The following is an 11,765-nucleotide window of genomic DNA, read 5'->3' as shown; positions in this document are numbered from 1 at the left end:
CAGGTCAATGTAATGACACGCTGATGAAGTGTTTAAAACATGAAATACAGCTCTTCAATGATGTGCTGACATCCTAGTCTCAATTTTTCAGGAAGTTTTTTATTATTCCTTCAAAGTAGCTTTTCATAATGAAACTGACTGTTATCATATAGCAGCTTTTAAAAATGTCTAAACATTTTTAAAGGAAACTGAAATATTTCCATTTATTGACATTAAATGTCTTGATTGACCAAAAATTAACTTTTGTTAATGACCTTCATTTCCAAATTATGTTTTATTGGAAAATTAAATTTGCAGAGAGGAAAAGGGTCTAGCTGCACTTTGGAGCAGAAAAACAACTGCTGCAGATTTGTGATGTGTTTAATGGAGGAGGACATCTGGTTTCCATGTAAGGCTAATTGAAGGTATTCGGCACGTTGGCAGGTAGGGCTTGAAATGGGACCTAGATGCTGAGGGGCGTGGGGAGCACTGAAGATACAGAGGGGTTGTTAAGATGGGCCAGCTCATTTAAAGTAATTATTTTAGTTCAAATTTTATTAAAAAGAAAAAAAAAAGATTTTCCAAATCTAATTGTGGTTGACATTTTGGACAGCTTGGTATACAGCTATCTAAATATTTAAAAAAATTTTGGTTTTCATCTTTTCATTGTTTAAACAACTAAAAGTAGACCTTTTTAACAAACCATTTTCTCTCTGCCTGCTTTTCACAAGACAAGACAGCAGAAAACAAAAGGACAAAACAGAGGATGCAAGCAACCTCCTTTAACCCCCAGAATTACCCTCAAAATCCACTGTTTCAGTACAACATAAAAAAAATCTGAAAATACTTTTATTTTAGCTAAAAAGCCATTTTTTCCTTGAGAAAACATGTTTAGACAAAAATACACAAGCCACCAAACTGATAAATACAATTGGCCTGCTGTGATATTAACTTAGAGCTCATCGATTTCATTTGGGACATGCCAAAGGAGCACTCATTTGCACCGACTGCTAGCTCCGACCTTTTCATTAGTGTGGCAGTGGCTGGATTGTGGCTTTGGGCTGCTCAGTGCAGATGGGCAAAGGTTGAACCAGACTCTTCTGCTCTTGTTTTTGTCTGGCCAGATGTGAGCTCATTAGCTAGTGGCAATGGGATGTTAGTGTGAGAGGTAGGGCACGTTAACCCAGGAACAGTGCTAGAGTAAGTAGGAGGCTTCTGGGCTCAAGGTCTATGTTGTTAGTGGATACCAAAAAAAAAACAAAAAACAAAAAAAACCCCAATGATGTAATTTGAGTTAAACTTGCTTATTTACTCAAAATAGGCTTTTATAAAATATTTTTCAAGATTTTATCCAAACATCTTTCAGTAATGGATTATGCAATTCAGTGAATGGCTTCTTGTCACCTCCATGACTGTTAACATGGGATCTGGGCTACAAAACTGAGTGCAGCCCATTGGGAGTCACTAACTTTGGCAAATCCAGCCATATTGGGACTTTTCTTCATTCAAAAGCCAGGAGATAAAGGGGTTGAGCCAGATGCTGCTCTAGCTGAAATGAACAATTCATCCCACACAGGGCTTCATGAAAATGATGAATCCGTACCTCCTACATCTCTGCATTGGGAGGTGGTTGGATCTAAGTATGGGCTCAGCCCTTCCTCCCCCCCCCCCCAAGATAAAACTCTCAATCTGCAAAATGACACATTTGAATTTTGGTTGGCTTTTCAAGTTTTCCAGAATGGAGTGGCTGCGTGTTTGCTCTTTGTCCTCTCTCTAATTGTGTTAATCAGGAGACTGCCTGCACCATGCAGTTCATAAATGCCTGGGAGAGCTGTGACAAGTAAATTTCAATCTCTCAGTGGAGCTGATATTCTTAGAGCTGCAGGAGCAGTCATCATGAAGGGGAAAGCTGTGAACGCCAATAAATTATTGAAGAAAGCAGGAGAAATATTTCCTTCTGTTGACACATTGGCATTCACCTTTGGGAATGTAATCATGGGAAAGGTAGGCAATCTTTTGTCATAGGGACCTTTCGCTCGGAGAATTCAGTCTTTTTAAAACCTTAGTAGGGAGCCTGCAAGCTCTCTACATGGAAGGGATATTCAAGCTATAGGACATCTTTAGACAGGCACATTGCTCAGAAATGGCAGCAGAATTGAATCAACACGGTTGCACATTAAAACATCCTCAGTGATATGACAGGAGGTTCATGGAGTAGGCAGAAAACCCCTCCAGCTCCCTGACACTTTGGGACAGAAGCCTCTAAGGAGCTGGGTTGTTTTCTGTGAATAACAGAGCAGTGGTAAAAAAAAAAAAAGAAAAATCAGAGTATAAACATGGAGGAATTTAAAACTCAGAGGAGAGCAGAAGGTGGAAGCCAATAGAGGTCTGTTGGTCTACAACAGCAAAAAGAGCAAGGACAGGTCTGCCAGAAGGACCAGTCCCTCTTGGGCTGTGTCTGGAGGCATAACTGGGTGCAATACTTGAGAGTTGAGATCACACAGGAGTTGCTTCTGCCAGCCTTGAACTCTGACTCCACATCCTTCTGCCACCACTGACAAAAATGAAGCTGCCCATGGCTGACAAAAACATGGATACATCCCTCTGAATTTTGAATTCTGCTTGGAAAGCCATCAAATTAGCACTGATGTTTTATTCCGGCATCAGAAACCGCAGGGAAAAATACCCAGGAGCTCTCTGGATTTAAATCCACAAAATCAGCTCCAGTTTTGTTTAGACAAGATGAGTGAATAACCCCCCTCCTCAGCATCCTATTTGGCTCAAATCACCAATTTACTGGTTTACAAAAAATCTAAAACTGCCCCTCCGGCAAATTAAGGGATTACGTCAATCACTCAAGTCCAGTCTACCTGACAACAGAACGCAGCAACAGGGCAAAAGGTTTGATGCTCTGCTGGAATGTGATAAGGAGAAAATGCCAAATGACACATAGGCAAAGTTATTACCAGCGAGATGAAGACAAACTGGAGGGAGTTCAGAGAAGTGCAACAAAAATGATTAGAGAGCTGGAGGGGTTGATTTACAAGGAAAGTTTTAAAAGAACAACCGTCAATATGCACAGCAGGGCGAAGCAACATCCGAGGGGGGAGGGAGAGCTGGTTGCAAACATCTGAACAGCACAAACACCCAGGGAGGAGCAAAATCACCCAAGGGGGAAATAGCTAAGATAATGGGTTGAAATTAAGAGAAAGAGGATAAACATCAAAATAGCTTCTCAGTAGAAAGACTGTGGAATAATCTAATACATGAAGATATGGAAGTCCGAAGCAAATATAGTATAAATTACTTCCCAGAGTCTCTGCAGATACAAGCATCAGCCACAATTAACTTTAGAAACTGAATATTTCTAAGCAACAGGTATCAGAGCTTCTAGAAGAAGCCGGGGGGGAAAGCTGATTTTAAGGGATGGTTTCCAGATAATTCAGTGTTAACACCCTTGCTGTTCAAAAGCATGTGGGGGGAGGAGATAGAGAATGCTTATTTTTAGTTTACTGGGTAAAGTGAGCATGTTGCCCCCAAGTGAGCACGAAACTCCCCAAAAGTGCAGTTCTGGCAATCTAGACAGTAGCCTATTCCTCGATGAATAGTTTTCCAGTCGAGATAGTTGGTTTAAATCTGCCTGAGGTCTGAACGGACTGGAAATCAACAGCAGATAATGGCTGTTTGGTAGACGATGTGACATGAGTTAATGCACTCGGCCGAATTTCTACTGGATATTGGACATGTGCTCACATTACAAATGCTTCCAACAGCATGATCAGCATTAAATTAACGTCTATGCTGACAGTCTTGCCAAAGAAATCCAGGAGGGGATGGACATTAGTAATGAACTGCACGTTCACCTTTGGAGTGAAGTCATTAGCAAGGTAAACTTTACCTCATGGGCTCTGAACCTCGCTCATCCCCACCGCCGTGTTACCTAACTCCTAGGTAGGATGGCAGTTTTTAAACCAAATCATTCAGCATATTTCCTCAGCATATTAAAAATAGCTGCAATTAAAGAAAGGGTAAATTAAAGAAAGCTTGTTTTTTTGGCAGTGTTATTTTTTAACTAAATTATTTTTGTAGGATTTCCTACCAGGGAAGGTACAAATGGTTCATTGTGGCCTAATGTATCTGATTGCATAGAAGGTAGTAATAGCGGCAATGAGTAAGGAGGCAGCTTGGGACTCTCCTACAGAGTGGTATTTGAAGGTCTGGCTAAGCAATGCCACTTAGGCCATTTCTAGTTTATTGTTGTTACACTTTGGTGTGGCTTTCCAGTAATTTATAGGGGTGTTTGTTGAGTTCATGAGCTCTTGAGACCTGCATCCAATAAAATAGTGATGTACTTTCTCTTGACTGAAGGCAGAAGCATATATCATTGCATGCAGTGGGTTGGATATCATTTTATGCTGGATGGGGAAAAAGGCTGTAAGGCTCTGTAGCTTAGTCAAAAGAAGAGGAAAAGTAAAGAAATATGTCAATAAAGGACGCTGCATTGTGAAGGGCACTGCTTTGTTTTTAGTTTCTTCAGCTTGACACGTTAAGTTAGAAGGCAAGGAGTTTGGTAGGTTAATCCTACCTTGTACTAGAGGATCTTACTCCCATATTAGTTTATGATGTCTTTCTGAGCTTAATATAAAACCACAGAAGTTAATGGGCAGCTATTAGATTTATCATTATTTATATACATATATATATACTCATAAATTCTCATCTATATTTTAACATTTCCAAGATGTTGGGTACTAATCCTTTATGCTCTTGCAGTGTTAACTACAATATCCTTTTAAATTTAATTAACATTTCTAAAAGTTACCTCTTCCCCCACCATTAGCCTTTTCCCCTCTATCAAACAATAACTGATGGATCAGACTTGGTTGATTAGCTGTACAGAAGAGGAAAAATCACCAAAGGAGTGAGGTTTAGTCTTAATGCAACTTTTTTCTTTACACCCATAGACTAGTCTGCATGTAAGATGGCCAGACAGCACGCAGAGCAATCCAGTCTTGTAGGAAACAACCCAAAATGAGTGTCAGTCCCCAGGGCAACTGTGGTGCAGGAGTTGGGTCCAATTTGCTTACATACAAAATAAATATAAAAATCTCCTTGTAAAAGACAAAGCCAGCAGCACCTTTGCTGGTTTTCTCAGAGGTCTAACCCTCCCTCACACATCAAGAAAAAGTACCCAAGAGCCTCTTTGATGTGATACCTCCTGGTAGCACTGTCCATAACAGTAATTTAATGATGCTCTGTAGATGTAGGCAGTGCTGGATCCCAACTAATGACAGCCCAACCAATGACTCCACAGCCACCAGAAGTTGGGGCAGAAAGCCAAGTGACGTCCAGGTGTCCAGGGGATGCCAGTCAGGTTGCCACCCGTTCCCATCAGCCCTGCTCCGTGGTGGTCTCAGGCGCCAGTCTGGCTACCAGCCATCAGCAGACAGATGGGAGGAGAGGAAAGTTTTGTTGTGTTTGTTAAATTCAACTTGGGATTTCCCTGCGACTGCTACCGGTGAAAAGTGTTAGCATATGAATTATTTAACATAAACGCAGGGACTATAGTAAGTCTTCTAACTGTCTGACTTCTGCGGAGATTTCTTTAGCTGACAGTTTATATTCCTCTGTGGCAGATGCATTTTCCAATCCTAGGCTGTACCCTGTGCTGGTCTGAAAACGACAGGTTCAGCAGGAAGTGCTATGAGAGAAAAGTGCTGTGGTGTAGAGAAACAGGTTGGGATTTAAAGCTCATAATTTCTATTGCTAAATCAGTTTTAAGAAAGAAATAGATCACAATTCAAATTAAAGGTCTTCTCTGATCTATTTCCTCCCTGCTTTCTTGTTACTCCCTTTGTTCAGGAAAGGAAAAAAACCCATATTACTACTCAGACATAAAGCCTTAAGGGGAGCACATGCTCTTACAACTATTCTTGCTCTATTTTGAATCTCCATCTGAAATCAGGGACCCTCTCTAATACCTACAGCCTACACACATAAGTACAAATAAACTTTACCTTGAAGAACTAAAGAGACAAGAGGTGGGAGCAAAGAAGCCCTTGCTGAGATGGGGAACTGAGGCGCAACAAGGTTAAGTGGCTTTCTGGAGGTCGCTCGGAAAGTCTCACACCGAGCTGGGAAGGGAACCAAGTTCTTCTGAGTCATCATCCCCTGACAAGCCCATCCTTCTTCTTTTCCTACTAAATGGAACAATCCTGCATTGGCTGTGGTATAACGGTCTACATGACCGGGTAGGTCTTTTCCATTTCCAATGTCTATGATGAGAATAATTCTGCTTAATGGGGATGCAGTCAGCTGGTGCCAATGGTTAAGTGTTGCTTAACCAGGTGTTAAATAGGTATGAAATTCCAAGCTCTGGGCTTTGAATGCAGGAGTTGCCAATTGAAAATGAAAATAAAATAAAATAAATTGCAAACAAACAAACATGAAAAAAACAAAACAACAAAGAGAGAAGAGAAAGGAAATGCCCTAGAGTATGATATCCATGTACTTACTTACATTCAGTCTGGTGTTTTCCTTCAACTCGTGTCCTTCCGGGGGGGGGGGGGGGGGGTTAAATACTATGTTTATTTATAAGGTTAACAGACTATACAACACCCAGGTCTGTTTAAGTAGATTCCTTCCTTTTTTTCCTTTTTTTTTATACATACACTTGATGGTTGTTTTTTATCATCTGCCACTTTCTCTTTCAATGTCACCTTTAACTTGCTATTGAAACTTACCGTTCTGGCAAAGTCTTTCTGCCTCCCATTTGACATATTTATTTAATGTCTAGTAACAAGACTGACAATTGTATGCAGGCATCAGCCAAGGAACAAACTCCACCTATTTCCCGTAAGTTATCATTCTTAATGCTGTGTTTAGCCATCTTAGAGGCTTCTTTAAAAAGTATATCTTGCTTTTTTATACAAGATGTATTTTTATGAAATACACTATATTCATGCGTGATCTGTGTCCAAGATGACTATTTACCACCACTGATTTTTTCTTCTCATGGGGGAATCTCACAAACTCCTTTTCTTTCTACTGGGGAATTGCACACTAGCCCATTTCTCACGTTTCCTCCCTTCAATGCTTTAAAGTTTGACACATCGGAAATCCATAAATTATTTCACAACCATCAGTGTTTCTTCCCAGGTTAAATAATTTAATGGCATTGTTTTATTGAAAGGTTCAGATTAGCTGCTGACACTTATTGACAGGAAGAAACACATCCTTCCACTGGGATAAAACATATTTTTTATTAAATAAAAGAGTGATGCAGGATTGTGTTTCTGTCTTCTCCTCAAGTGAGCAAGAGGAAGCAAAGATATCTGGTCCTTTAAATGACAGCGTGCCACGGCGACATGTAGCACCGTCTTTTTATCCTCTCCCTCTTTCTCTCTCTGGCTGAAAGTCCTTTATTTTAACATATTCATTTCACTTCTCATTGCATCCTTTGGGTTCTAGCCTTAATCCCAAATAGTAGTTGCCCCATGGAGAGTGCAAGATTAAGGGATCTCAGCCAAAGAATGAAGATCTAAGCTTTGGTTTAAGCGGCTTTAATCATATGGCAGGAGCTGACTCTCCCAAATTTGCAAAGACCGGCAGCCCCAGAGCTCACTGGGACCCATCCGATGCTCCCAGGCCGCGATAGAGGAATTTCCATGGAGCCGGATGGGTGATGGATCGGGACCTGGACACAGGAGGTATGCTAGGCAGTCTGACTCGTCTTCTGCTTTCCCTTAACAAGCAGCAGTTTGATCTCAGGTTGCCCCAGGAATTTACTGGTGTTCAGTCTGTGGGAGAAGAGTAAAAAGTTAAAAAAAAAAAAAAAAGGCAACTGAGGTCCTCCCACACACTAAAGCAAAAGGAAAATAAACCACACACATGCACACATGTATATGTTTGCACTTGCATGGCTACACACACATGCAAGCATAAGGCATATGTGCATGTGTGTAGCTGTAGAAAGCTGCGTGCTTTTCTTCCTTGATTTCAGCAGACCCACTCCAGCGTCACTGTGCAGAATTCAGCACTTCACTGCAGTGCGACCGAGAACAGCACAGGATCCTCCACATAACGGCATTACAAATACATTTTCTTTGCTGCTTCTTTCAGAAATTGCTTTGAAGGAATGGAGCCCAGCGATTCACCCCAAATGCACCTCCAGAAGCACATGGGCACATCCTCCGGGGATGTAAATCAGCACAAAAACACTGAGCTCCATAGAGATGCTCTGTTTTATACCAGCTGAGGGTCTCGGCTAGCCCAGACAGCAACGTATGTACCCTCATCAGGAGAAGAGCTGTTGGACTGAGGGGTTGGGGAGGGGTTGTCAAAATGGCAACGAGATGGAGCAGCTAATAGGAGTTGGCTGGGAAGGAAAGTTCCATCCTCCTAGCCTTTTTCTTCACCTCTCCCCAACATTTCAGCATTTGCCACCCCCAGGACACCTTCATTTGGTTGGCTACTGCCCATATGGTTCAGCTCTCCCCAAATAATTCAGATCTCTATGAACATGGCAGTACAAACAACAGTAAAGCTCATGTTGGTCTAGCACCAACTATGCTGCTGCAGAAGACCTCTGCATCTTTAATAACACAAGTGTCCCCCGCCACGGGACACCAAAGGAAATGCAGAAATGCACTGAGGGCTAATGCTCATTGGCAGTCCTTTGCTTTAAGAAGCCATTAAAAAAATAGCCTGAAACTTTTCTACACAGTCTTTGTCTCTTCTCTTGGCCCAAGGAGCGTTTTGGCTAGTCAAAGCATCTTTTGAGTGGTCACCTCAATGAAGTTTTCATTAAGCAGGAATTTTTTTCTTGGCAAGAGGTAGTGCAAGAATCTAGTAAACAGTTCAGGTCAAACAGCTATGAGATACTTGTCCCACAATTTTTTTGGTCAATAAAAAAAAAAAAAGAAGCAGCAAAGCCTCCTGCTGTCGCAGATTGTAGAAGATGGGCTCCAATTTCTTCCCTGACTGATAAAAACAGGAGCTCGATGCTGCATGCCCGGTGCACATGAGAGGGCTCTGGCTCTCAAGCTACTGCTAACACATTGGTGAGCCAAAGCCATTTTCTTTTCCTATGGGTCTGGCAAGAAATGCTACCCTGAACCTAAGAAACCTTTCCTCTGGCACATTTTCATGCAAAAAAAAACAAAACAAAACATTTTTGAGTGAAATATTCCTGACCATGGGGTGGGAGGCAGAGGGGTGCCCGGATGAAGCCTGCGCGGAGCTGAGCTCCCTCCTCTCTTGCCGGGGGCCCAGCAAGCAGCTGTGGCTGTGCACGTCACTGAGGTGCGTGGCACGCCGCAGGATGCGTCCCCGCAAAGACAACCGAGGAGCTGAAAGCCCTGGGAAAGGATGCTAAAGCTGCTGTCTCATTCTCCACTGATTATGTCTGTTCTCCCTCTGATCTGAAAGGAAAACATCTATATTTCTGTAGGACAGCTTAATGCATCCGTGATCGGATAATGTGCGTTGCAGCCTCCTTTGCTATTCTCAGAAGAGCGCTCTAATGCCCTGCTTATACATAGGACACACACATCTGTGAGGAAAAATACTGTGTCCTTCGGCTTCATCTTGGGTTTGTTCGGAAAGTAACTCTGCGCTTCCAACCTGCCTCGCAGAAGTGCAAGCGGGGAAAAGCGGCGGCGCCCACGTCGCCCTGACTTTTAGGTTAAAAATGACATTAATACGGTAAAGCTTCTTTCAGGACTTCATCATTTCCACCAGCAGGAACGAGGCGAAGGCCCCAATCACATATGCGCTCAGACATGCGGAAGCAAACGCCAAAATGAATTAACTGGAATAGCTCTATTAATTTATGCCTCGGCAGTAATGACCTTAAGACACAGAAGAATTATATATTAATTTGTTTCTAGTGTATAACACTGCTAAGTTAACACATTTAGGAGAATACACTTTCCTCGCCTCCCGCTGCGGCGGTAAATGAGGCAGTGTCTGCTGGTGACAAGTCAGGCCGGCCTTCCGCTAGATGGCAGCTGGCGCTTGCACAACCTCCAGGCACAGTTTGGTGCAGCAAATCCTTTTTCAGCACTAATCATCTCACAAGCTGGAAAATGGGCCATTTCTCCCCTCCCTCTCCCCCCTCTTTGTTGCTCACTTATTGGGGAGGAACGGGAGAGGAAAAGGTGGGGGGGAATCATTTGACCGGCGCAGTTTGGTGTGGGTCCTCCATCTGCTGCGGAGCCGTCCTGCTTTTTTTTCGTTAAAGCTGGCGTTGGCCCCGCGCGTGCAACGGCAGAGATAAGCGTGCGCGCGTGTTTGCAGGGGGCTGTGGACGGGGGAGAGGGAATCGTTGCTGGGGCCGCCGCGCTCCTAGTTTTGGATGATGTCAGGAAATCTTTCTGGAAGTTTTCATGCTGAGGTTTCAAGCTGCACTGCCAGGCCCGGATCTAGATGGAGAAAGGGCTCTGCGCCCGGGCTGGGGCAGCAGACACCCGGGAACGATGCCCTGCTTGTCCGGAGTCACCCGGGTGCGGAGCAGGGCCCCCGCGGTGGGGTCGCCTGCTCGCGAGGTGGAGCTCACACGACAGCGGGGATGCGCGAGGAGGTCCTGTCCCACCACTTGGCCTGGTGGTTCTGGCCAGGGAGCGAGGGGAAGAGAAGCACAGAGAGCGGTGTTGGTGCAGGCAACCCAGCGCGTGCCAACAGGCAGATATCAAACATCTGAGCTCGGTTTTCTCCCCCTGCCCGTGCCACCCTTTCTGCAGGAGTTTCCATTCAAGGCTCTGCAGATTTCTCATAGTATCTAAACAGCCTTGCAAAGTGTCCCCATCTTGCACAGAGGGAAAGTGAGGCACAAGTCAAGTCAGCAGCGTGCCCAGGGATTATGTCTCATGCCAGAATTGGGATGTAGCCCCCTTTGCCTGTTTTTGCTTTGACTTTATCAAGGCCGTGACGGCAGGACGAGGTGCAGAGGTCTCTGGGATGGCAGGGGCACGGCGGGAGGACACTGCTTATGGGGATCCCCCCAGGGAAAGCTCTCAGCAAAGCTACGTAAAACGGCCGCTGCTACGGAATATTTCTTTTTCCTCTGCTACGAGGGAGCAGGAAGGTTAATTCTTCCTCCTCAGACGCACAGGTTGTAATCAGCGGGTTTTGTTCGGAGCCGTTTTTGGCTCTCGCCTGCGCTCCCCCTCCGCCCTCCCCCAGCCGCGCAGAAGTTTCTCCGTCTCTCCCAGGACCTGGTGCTGCTGCATTGCCAACCGCCGGCCCTTTATCTCCCGTCCTATGCGTCACCCTCTGCAGCATTTTTTCGTTTAACAAATTGTTACCGTTTTACTGGCCTTACCTCCTCCTCCTCCTCTTCCTTTGGAAAATAAATAAACACGAAGCCCCAACAGCAACGTCCCTGCAGCTGCGGGGCGGCTCCAGCTCCTCGGCTGCTTCCGAAAGTTCAGCGTGTCGGGCAGGAGAGGCTGCGACATGCTGCATCTTGTCTGGCTAATTTTGCCTCGACTTTTCCCCGTTCTTTCCTCGTTTGTAGTCGAGTGCCTTCCACTCGGTCCCAAGACGGCTGATTTCCCCCCTCGGGGCATTGCCAGCTGCCATATACGAGTTTCTCCTATAGAGATTGAATGAAAACATATACTGTGCTGCAGCGTTAACTCGTAATGCAGCTATCAGCAGAAGTACATATCACTCTGGGTGGCATTAGTCAATTATGACAGAGAGCCCATTGGCGACACAAGTCAATTGATAATAAAGCATAATCTCGCTTTCCCCCCCCCCCCCCCCCCGCCCCGTCACATATT

General features: G+C 44.3%; 1 long non-coding RNA gene across 1 annotated transcript; it reads right to left on the bottom strand.

Moving 5' to 3' along the window:
* Positions 1–7,525: 7,525 nt before the first annotated feature.
* On the bottom strand, positions 7,526–11,556 carry LOC135324942 (uncharacterized). Its single transcript, XR_010386164.1, has 2 exons — positions 11,303–11,556; positions 7,526–7,778 (listed from the first exon to the last, which is right to left on the bottom strand). It is a non-coding gene; the product is annotated as an uncharacterized LOC135324942 (long non-coding RNA).
* Between the last annotated feature and the right edge of the window lie 209 nt (positions 11,557–11,765).

This window comes from Dromaius novaehollandiae, chromosome Z, assembly GCF_036370855.1.
Source record: "Dromaius novaehollandiae isolate bDroNov1 chromosome Z, bDroNov1.hap1, whole genome shotgun sequence".
Taxonomy (NCBI): Eukaryota; Metazoa; Chordata; class Aves; order Casuariiformes; family Dromaiidae; genus Dromaius; species Dromaius novaehollandiae.
Note: the sequence above shows the minus strand (reverse complement) of the source record. Positions and strands in the feature narration are given on the sequence as shown.